Below are 11,432 nucleotides of genomic sequence, written 5' to 3' on the forward strand. Positions count from 1 at the left end.
GAGACAAATAAATAGTATTGGTAAGATACTTGGGCTAACACTCTTGTCACTTTGAATATTTTATCTGCTGTTCACCACTCTCCACTGACTTAAGCATCGAAGGATCTTCGTCGGACACAATTCTGGTTAGTGGATTTTTTTTGTAGGTTGCTCTTCGCTGGAGCTAGGCACCACAAGAGATTGACCGCAACAGATTGGCACGCCAGGTAGGGGGAGAGAATGAATATAACAATGATGAAAATAAGAACTCAGAACTCCACCGACTCCGTTAGAAAGTCTTTCCGTTAGGAAGATCTCACTCCACCAATGACAGAGCCCAGTTTCTCGCATTCGATCATCACTACGGACATTCAAACTCAATAACTTTCTACATTAATGTAGTAAATGAAGATGCTAACCGAGGCAGTACACAGCCTCTAACAGCAGCAGACACAGCAGCAGCAATAATAATCGATAGCGGAGGACCCGACGGCACGTACAATGCCATTCAGGCACAGTCATCGTGCTTTATGATGATCCTTTTTTTCATTGTCGGAATGATGATCGTCTCGACATTCTCACCATATCGAGCCAGCACCTTTTCGGCACTCTCATCGTGCTGCTCGCCATTCACGACGATCACCTTTTCCTTTACGCCAGCGTAGCATCAAGAAGGAAAAGAGGTTGCGCGCACCTTCGACTTCCCAATCCTTGAGTTCTTCGGGGGACTTTATTCTTGGGTTCTCACAGCAATGGCTGCTCGATAACTACGAGCGAAAGTTCAAGAAGATTAACCGCCAACTTGTCCGACTTCAAGTGGATGGTTGAGGATCTTTCAATGACCTTGGCTTCCACACCGCTTAGCTTCTCTCTCAGTGCACTTTGGATGAGTCGATTTTATTTCGGTTCAAGATGCCATAGATGGAGCCATATAACGGCTCGATTGACCATCTGGAGAGCTACAAGCCTCTCATGATAATTCAAGGGGCAATCGATGCTCTCTTATGCATTGACTTCTTAGTTACTATTCGGAAAGCTACTCGAGCCTGGTATTCTGGGCTCCAGTCAGGGAGCATAAACTCTTTTGAGCAGCTTGAACAGTTGTTCGTGACTGACTTCAGCACCAGTCGTAGGATGTCGTGGATATCCGACAATCTCTTCTCCATCGGGCAGAATGAAGGAGAGACATTGAGAAGCTTTGTGGCGTATTTCAATGCCACCACACTTGAAGTCTGAGATCTCAATGAAGATATGGCCATCTCGATCATAAAAAGAGGTCTGAGAGGATCTAGATTTACTTACTCCCTGGATAAGACTCTTCCTCGGACTGATGTAGAACTTTTGGAGCATGTATATAAGTATATTCATATAGATGAAGGTGCTATTGACCGACGTCAAATAGAAGAAAAAGATCAGAAACAAAAAAAAAAAGTGAAGTTTCGACCGAATCGAGTCGGCCAACAACTAACAAAGGAGCTTCATCCCATCGACGGAGTCCAAAGTCGAATAATTACAACAGCAGTATAACTTCTATACTCTTCTTTCTGCTCCCTATACGCAGATTCTGATGAAGATTGAGGGAGAGGAGTACCTTTATCACCCTCCATCGATGAAAGCACCATCGAGAAGCCATGACAAGAAGAAGTACTATCGGTTCCATTATGATCATGATTATGACACCAAACAGTGCATTCAACTCACAGACGAGATTGAAGTTCTGATCCGATGAGGCTATCTTGTCAAGTTTCAATGCGATCACCCGACTCATGCTCCTATCGATCGACAACCATAGTCTCAACTTGAAGAAGTGATTGACAACCGACCGATGGTAGGAGTTATCAACATGATTTTCAGATGATCGAGAGACTGGGGGATAACTTTCGAAGAAGAGTCTGCAAAGAAGCAACGACTTGATGATAATATAATCTCTTTTTTGGAGGATGATATTTTGAAAATACAGACTCTCCATGATGATGATGTCGTCGTCACGGCGATGATAGCAAATTATGATGTAAAATTTTTTTTATCGATAATAGAAGTTCAACAGATGTTTTATTTTACTTAATTTTTTTTTGAATGTGACTATCCATTGACTGACTCAGAAGAGTCTCTACGTCTATAGTCGGCTTTACCAAAGACGCAGTCAATGTGGATGGAGAAATTACTCTCCCACTAACTGTAGGAATAGATTCACAACAAAGCATCATCCTCTTGACGTTCACGATTGTCCGAGTTTTTTCGACTTACAATGCTATACTCGGACGATCGAGACAATACGTTGAGAGCGATGGTGTCGACATATCATCTATTGGTCCAATTTTTGATAAAGAGTGGAGTCGAAGAAATGTGTGGAGATCAACAACTAGTCCGACGCTGCTTTATAATTTCTGTCGAAAGCAGTAAGCTTGAAGACCTTCTATCGGTTGATAAACTGGACTAGAAAAAAATGAAGAAAGGAGTGAGCCAGCTGAGCAACTGATTTCGATCTCACTAAGAGAAGATGACCCTACAAAGATAATTCAAATTGGATCACAACTATCTGATCTGGAGTGAAAATAGGTAGTGGACTTACTGAGAGCAAACGTCGATATTTTTGCTTGGTCAGTGATCGACATGTCAGGAATTCCTCCAAAAGTAATAACTCACCAATTAAATATCGATCCCAAAGTTAAACCAGTGAGATAAAAGAAAAGTCCTTTTGTCCTTAAAAGATAGAAGATCATCGACGAAAAAATTGATAAGCTCCTCACAGCTGGTTTCATAAGAGAGGCCAACTATCCTGATTGGCTTGTCAATGTAATAATGATGAGAAAGGCCAATAAAAAATGATGAATCTGCATCGACTATATCAATCTAAATGAAGTTTGTCCGAAAGATAGCTTTTCTTTGTCAAAAATTGATCAATTAATCGATGCGACATCGGGACATCGATTTTTTAGCTTTATGGATGCCTTCGCAGGCTACAATCAGATTCAGATGGCATCCGAAGATGAGGAGCATACTGTCTTCACAATCAATAAAGGCATCTATTGTTATAAAGTGATGCTGTTCAGTTTAAAGAATGCTGGGGCGACTTACCAACGACTGATCAACAAGGTGTTCAAGATACAAATCGGACGTAACATGAAAGTCTACGTCGACGATATGCTGATAAAAAGTGTCGAAACTTTTGATCATATTCAAAACTTAGAAGAAGCTTTGGACACACTTCGACAACATCGAATGAAGCTAAATCTGACCAAGTGTGCTTTCAGAGTGACTGTCAGAATTTTTTTTAGATTTTTTATGTCGCAATAAGAAATTGAGACTAATCCGGAGAAGATAAAGGCCATCATTGATATGAAGCATCCCGACTTTAAAAAAGAGATATAATAACTCAACGGAAGAATTATCGTACTTAACCGATTCATTTCAAAGTCGGCAGAAAGATGTCTGTCCTTCTTCAAGATCTTACGATAAATAAAAAATTTCTCATGATCGGATGAATGCTGACAGTCGTTCAAAGATCTGAAAAAATACCTGACATCTCCCCCACTACTCACAAAATCAAAGATAAGAGAAACACTGTATCTCTACTTGATGACTTTCGTAGAGGCGGTCAGTTCGGTGCTTGTCCGATAAGATAAAAATTGGATTCAACGATCAATTTACTACACCAGCAAGGTACTCCACAATGTCGAAATGAGATATTCAAGAGCGGAGAAGATGATCTATGCTCTGATCATATCAGTGCAATGACTTTGACCGTACTTTCAAGCACATTCAATAGTAGTCTTGACGGACCAACCGTTGAAGATAATTTTGTATCGACCAGATACCTCTGATCGGATGGCAAAATGGATAATCAAACTCAATAAGTTTGACATCCAGTATCATCCACGACCATCAATGAAGGCCCAAGTTTTAGTTGACTTTATCGTCGAGTGCACTATATCAGATGATAGATCTGATAATAAATCCGACGATAAGTCGGAACAAGTTAAGAATCCTGAGGTCGAACTTACATCGGTATGGATGCTACATGTTGATGGGGCATCCAACGCACAAGAGAGTAGAGTCTACCACATCCTCACCAACTCTGAAGGGATTATGATCGAATACATCTTTCGGTTCGACTTTAAAGCATCAAATAATCAAGCCAAATGTGAAGTCCTACTAGCCGGCTTGAAAATTGCTAAAGAGCTCGATATAGATAGCCTGAAGGTCTTCACCGACTCATAACTGATTACTAGACAAGTCAAGGATGAGTTTGAAGCTCGAGATCCGACTATGATGCAATACCTTCAGAAGGTGAAAGATCTCACACCAACTTTCAAGTATTTCGAGATCTCACATATTTTGAGAATAGAAAATACTCGAGTCGACATGCTGTCTCGACTCGCAATCACTTCATCCAACTTACTCAGCCGAATATTCATTGAATATCTCGAACAACCGAGTATCGATAAGATTGATGAAGTGCTACAAATAAATAATGAACCAAGTTAGATGGATCTGATTATCCAATACTTGACCGATGCGACTTTGCTCACGGACCCTTTGAAAATCAAAGGACTAAGATGGACAGCCTCACAATACGTCCTAATGAATGGATAACTTTATAAGAGATCATTCTCTCTTCCGCTGCTTAAATGCTTGGGATCTACTGATGCCGACTATGCTCTCCGAGAAGTTCATGAAAGAATTTACGAAAATCATTTAGGGGATAAGTCATTAGCTTACAAAGTTCTACGATAAAAATACTACTGACCCATAATAAAAAAAGATGCTATCGAGCTAGTTCGGAGGTGCGAACCATGTCAGCAATATGCTAATATACAGCACTAACTAGCCAGCCAATTGACATCGATCGTTGCACTGTGGCCATTTGTGCAATGGAGAATCGACATACTCGATCCCTTCCCTCCGACATCCAGTCAGAGAAAATTTTTGATGGTTGCCATAGACTACTTCATCAAATGGGTAGAAGCTGAACCTCCAGCGTAGGTCACTGAAGGCAATATGGAAGATTTCATTCAGAAGTTTATCATTTGCAGATTTAGTTTGCCGCATACCATCATCACCGACAATGATCAATAATTTAACAATCAAAATTTTAAAAAATTTTGTGTGAAGCTTCATATTATGTATAAACTCACTTCAGTCGGTCATCCATAGTCTAATGGTGAGGTGGAGGTGACAAATTGGATGATTCTATATGGTCTCAAGATCTGATTGAATGAAGTCAAAGATCTCTGGATAGAAAAATTATATCCAGTCTTATGGGCGTATCGGACGACTCCTCGCATCCTAAGAAGAGAATCGTCATTCAACTTGGCCTATGGAACACAAGCAGTGATCCTAGTGGAGATTGAACTACCATCGATGAGAGTCGAATGATATGCAGAGTCAAATAGCTTCGAATATCGAAGAGTCAACTTAGACTTACTTTCAAAGGTTCGACAGTAAGTACAAATAAGAGTGGCAGCATACTGATAGAGAGTAGTTCGATACTACAATGCAAAAGTCAAACCGAAGGTCTTCCGTCTTGGAGACTTGATCTTAAGGAAAGCAGAGGTTTTAAAATCTTTGGATCAAAAAAAATTATCTCTAAACTGGGAAAGACTCTATAGGGTGATCGAAATCTTTCATCTGGACGTATACCGACTAGAGACTCTCGATAGAATGACTATTCTTGAGACATGAAATGCAGATAATCTGAAAATATATTATCAATGAAGTTGTCCACATGTACAAGATATTTGAAATGAAATGATCGGATAGCAACTCTTCTTAGATACTTAATTATCTACAAAATGATATCTGATCGATGAGTAATCGGCCAAAACATACTGATTCCGATCAGATGACTCTACATGCTGACTTTGATCGATCGAATTTATATGCCGACTCAACCTTAGTTGAGCGAAATACTATGCTGATTCAGTTATGGCTGAGCGGAATATTATGCCGACTCAGTTATCATTGAGTGAAACATTATGCCAACTCGATTTTGGTCGAGCAGAAAGTATACTGACTTGACTTTGATCAGTCCAAGGATATTCGGCTAACCTCTGTTTATCAAATACTTAAAAAATTTATACCTAAAGCTTAGTTGGCTAATACTTGGCTAGTAGACAAATTCTACGGCTACAGAACGTCATTTGGTTTACTGATTGATAATCGACAATCCAATTGACATTTGACTGCATTGACAGCGGTCATCTATAATGAAAAGCAACATGCCAGGAGTTCGATACTTGAAAATTTTTTTTTTCATTCATAAGCAAAGGATTACAAAATTGGACTCAAAGTCTGATTACAAAAGGTACGTTAGACTATTATTGATTACAAGAAAAAAAGAAAAAGATATCTGCATCAGTCATCAGTCAGCCTCTTCCTCCACTGTGTCGGTAGCTGTTGTTGGTCTAGTCTCATGGCCCTCGCCCGTGGTCAGCTCTACTTCAATCGACACAGGTGCAGCTTCCTCGACAATTGGAGCAGGCTCTACAACAGCTGGTGCAAATTCTTCATCCAGAGCAGTCGTCCCATTAGTCGGCTCCTTTGCACCTTCTTCAGCTATCGGGATGGTAATCATACTCAGGTCCAGGTCTGGGTAAAACTTTTTGATCATGTCCCTGCCATCCTCATAATCGACCCAGTAAAACATGCTGCCACCTTTGAGGATCTCATTCTTGAAGTCCTCTGAATTCTTGTAATCTTTGATGGTCTACTCCCGCACCCGACTGAGAGCTTCTTGAGCCAACTTCGCCTTCTCCAAAATGGAAGTTGACTCAGCATCGGCCAGTGCCAATCTCGCTTCGATGGCTCGATGCTTCCTCCAACTCTTTAATGCAGCTGTTACATTCCTTTTGGAGTCGATTGACCTCATGCTTCTTCTTTTTGATCCGAGACTCCTAGGACTTGATGGTCTATTGCATTGACTCTAATTCGACATGGACAGACTCCAACTCGACCTTCATACGGAAAATCTCTTCTTCTTTTTTTTTCTCCCACTCTGCCATCACTTTCTCTCGCTCAGTCGCCACCTGGAGACACTCAAGAGCAGCAACCTTCTCAACGTTTGCAGTTGAAACCTTATTGGACCAAGTCCGATGGAAGTCTGCGATCGATCGATATCCTTTCTTTAGCGTCGACATATCGTGTGCCAGCTGAAAAGAAGAAGAAAACAAGTTAGAAAAATAGGTAAAAGAAAAGACAACTAAAAAATATATATATCAACTGACTTACACTGAGGATCATCGGATAGGAGGAAAACATCTCTGACACCATCCGACTCTTCCTATTTTCTCTGTTAGACGGGAGAAGTATAGTTTCGATGAGCTGTTTGGCCAACCTTAGATTTTCCAAGGCCGACTCACCGGTGGAAATACGGATATTGAAAAGCTCTGTGAATCAGTCAGAGCTTCACTATCGATAGAGGTCGTGGGCGCCTTCCCTGATCTTTGGGTCAGCGGCTGCTCAACTAGAGCCGACATCCGCTCAAGTGTGGGAGGTGTCTGAGATACAGTCGGCCCCTTGTCGACCGATCCTAATTCGGGCATTGGAGAAGCTCGAGACACCATCGGCTCTACGTTGGCAGTTGGCGCTTCAACGACTATGATATCGCCATGATCACCAGGCTCCTCAGCTGTCAAAGGAGCTTCGACTGTCGAAAATGTCACTGGGGTTGATAATGCGACGACTGCCTCAATGACAGTCTCAGGAACAGTAACCAATGGAATGTCGGTCTGAGTCATTGTTATCGATGATGTATCGGACCGACTCTTCTTTGGTGCACGAGACGGCCTTGCACCAGCCGTGGCTCTCTTTTTGACGGTGTGCTGTCGGATGTCAGCTAATGAAACTCGCACCGCTAGCCGCATCGCTGCAAACAAAAGACAAAACTACTTAGTTACATGTTTGAAGTTAGATAAAAATGAAAATAAAAAACCGACTAAGCTATACCTACGATAGGTGCCGAACTAAGTCTGGCATCATAAAGATTCTATTCTATCACTAGTTCTTTTTGTGGTGGGACTTTCATATCCTTTAATCGGAGAAAATTTTCTTTATCAGCCGCATCGACTTGACTGTTTTCATTCGGATTAAATTCAAATTTTTTTAGATGGAAGGAAAGCCCCACGGCAAAGAAGAGGAAATGAAAAAGAACTGTGTCTTCCAGTCATGAACAGAAGATGGAAGACTAGTGATGAAGGAAAGACCCCTTTTCAGAAAAAAGAACCATCAACCCTCGACCTTGAGGTGAGATCGGAGGACGAAGAAGGACTGGAAAAGAGATATCTGAGGAATGGTCGGAATCATATGACAGAGAAGGGCAACAGTAATAAGAAGCTGAATAAAATTTGGTGCAAGTTGGATTGGGCAGAGTCGATAATAATCTAAAACATTCCGAATAAACTCCAGAACAAAAAAACAAAGCTCGGCCCGAAGGTTCTCCAAGTAAAAAGCTACATAACTCGATGGAGGAGAAATCACTCGATCATTCAGACCGGATGCGGCCAGTCGAAACTGATCCGGGATGTGGTACTGCTCTCAAAGCCGAATAATGGCGGACGCGACTAGTGTGGAGACCTCCATTGTCGGGTTCGATATAGGATCGTCAGTTGGACTAGCCGATCGACTACTCTGGGTAGGATTAGGGGCTCTACCTACAGGCTCATCTACTTTAGCCTTATCCTTATTCTTCCTACTACTACTTGCCATTGATAATGATGGAGAAAGAGTCCAAAGGAAGAAAGAAGGGGAGAAAGAGAAGTCTAACTTCAAAACTAAGAAGGCCTGAGGGACCACAAAGATGGGCAAGAAAGAGACTTGAAGCCCTCGACACCCATAGAAAAGCTCCCTACTGTAGTAGACTAGCAAGCTCTCAGAATTGCAATAAGAAATCCAAACAAAGGAAAAAAGCGACATTATATATATATTAGATCCATCGACGGTCAGGATAATTTCATTCAAATTAAGGTCGCTTCAGATTTTGACACGTGGCAATGTCTGAACTGACTATCAATCGGACGTTTCAACACACTTTCTGTCAGATAATGCCACATCATCACTATCCACAAGAATAGTCGGAGACCAATGGCTGTTGGATATGTGGCGACAACCGATTGGTCAGAATTAAATTGATCGGATTGTCTGGTTGCCAAACTATCTTTTTAATTGGACGTGCTAATAATGGCTGCACGACTATCAAAACGATAAAACAGCTAGAAACTCTTCGACTTTCGAGATAATTATTAATGCCTGCAATCAAAATGACCACCAAATCAAGACTCCAGATGATACGTGGAGACTCCCATCATCCAACGTGTTAAGCTTCGTGTCAAGTCACGTGTCATTCCACTTTGGACTTAGGAGTAGGAGGCAACTATTGGGATAATCAGATATGCTCCTTCTGACTTAGTATCAGTCTCTCCGACTTATAGTTAGTCATCTCGACTGTAAGTTGGCAACGGGTGATAAAACGTCAATATTAGACCGACAAAAGATTATAGTGCATTATCCAACTTTATATATCAATACCAAAAAATAGATAGCTGACTATCAATCGATAATCTGACTGACAGTCAGCAATTCTCAATCGATTTTTTGGATGGTTGCAGAGTGACTACAAGGCCTATCCTCTGACTAACGATTGATGGCACAAACACAGATATCTGACTGATAGTCGGTTACACCGATATATAGTCAGAAATTCTCAATCGATCCCTTGGTGGGATCTAATCAATCATGATGATCCGATCGATTTCATAACCGATGGTCAGTCGGTATATTAGAGTCATTGATCGATGGTCATTTGGATTTCTATAATTGTCAATATATAGTCGACGCACTCAGACTATCGACATAAAGTCGGTATACCAGAAATCGACAGCGCAGAAAGCGCATAACGGCCACATACCATGATCATCAATGGGTATTAACTGTCCATCCCACAATCACATGGTGCTGGACTAAGCAGGATCCATGTATCTAACCATTACAAATGGTTACCAACAACTCGTCTATAAAAAGAAGGTAAATGAACAGCATTGATAAGATACTTGGGCTAACACTCTGTCACTTTGAATATTCTATTTGCTGTTCATTATTTTCCACTGACTTAAAGCATTAGAGGATCCTCATCAGACATAATTCCGGTCAGTGAACTTTTTTTGCAGATTGTTTTTCGCCGGAACTAGATGCAACAGGAGATTAGCCTCTTATATTATAAATAGTTTGAGGTTGGAAAAGTAGATGTTGTGAGGGACTCTGGTTAAGATGGTGGACCATTCCTGGCCTTAATGGTCTTAATGATCTGTTTTATACCTGCATGTGGAACAACTTTTTTCCAAAAGATGCTATCAGTCTACAATGTTAATGATGTCGAATTGAGAGCTTTACTAGATCCATCACATCCAATATTTGAAAAGTAAGTGAGTGGAAGAATGAAGTTTCCAGCTGATATAGACACCATCAACCATTGTCCAACAGATTAGCAGTGAGTGATAAAGACATTTTACAGGACTTTTCTCATGTTGTTCAAAAAGCAGGACTTCTCTCAAGCATGCCAAGCTGCTTTCTATTGGCAGCCAGATTTGATATTGCTTGGAAGGTTCATTGAACCTCCATTGTCTTGTCATGCTGTTTGGGGGTACGAGACTTACTCTATGGTCCTCTTTGGAAAGCATGGGTCTTGCGGACTGGCAGCTGCTGTTGGATTCTACCAAGAATTCCTCTATGAACAAGAGAGGTTTTTGATAGATATGAAGCTTCTGTGGATGTTCTTCCATGACTGACTTTGGTCATTTGAGTCCTCTCTTCTTGAAACCACAGCAGCTCTATTCATGAAATTTAACCTAAACTGGCTCGGCCTGGTGGTGTTTATGCCAAGGAAGCAATGGATCTGATGATGTTTATGCTAATAAACAGTGCTTATTTCCCTGGTTTTCTGGTTTTAAAGGATCATTATGTAGATTTTACATTACCTCTAGGCCAAATCAGATATTTAATTAATTGCAGTGAAAAATTCAAGAAGCCAGCCACGTTTATATAGATTCTTATATAATTATTTTGTAAGACATCGCCATGAGTATCTGATGTTGCCCATAGAGGTAGCTGCATGTTTATTGACTTTCCAAAGCTTTCTTATCCACATAAAGGATTAATAAATTGTTTTGTTTCCCAAATAGAACATAATAAGTACCAAAGCAGAATAGTTTTTCCCATTATTCTCGAGGTGGGATTCTATCCCAAGTCACTTAGTACCTTTTGACAAATTACAACAGCCTTGCCATCTTGTGGAGATTGACCCATTTTTGGTGGAATCCGATAAAAACCTTGGAGTAAACAAGGATGAAAAAAACATTCTAATTTTTTATTTGCTTAGGACTTGTTTGGATTTGTTTATAGAATTGGATTGAAAATCTGGTAGGAATCGAGTCTCTTGGCCTATCTAGCTTCTATTTTCA

The sequence above is a fragment of the Elaeis guineensis genome, chromosome 5, assembly GCF_000442705.2.
Source record: "Elaeis guineensis isolate ETL-2024a chromosome 5, EG11, whole genome shotgun sequence".
NCBI lineage: Eukaryota > Viridiplantae > Streptophyta > Magnoliopsida > Arecales > Arecaceae > Elaeis > Elaeis guineensis.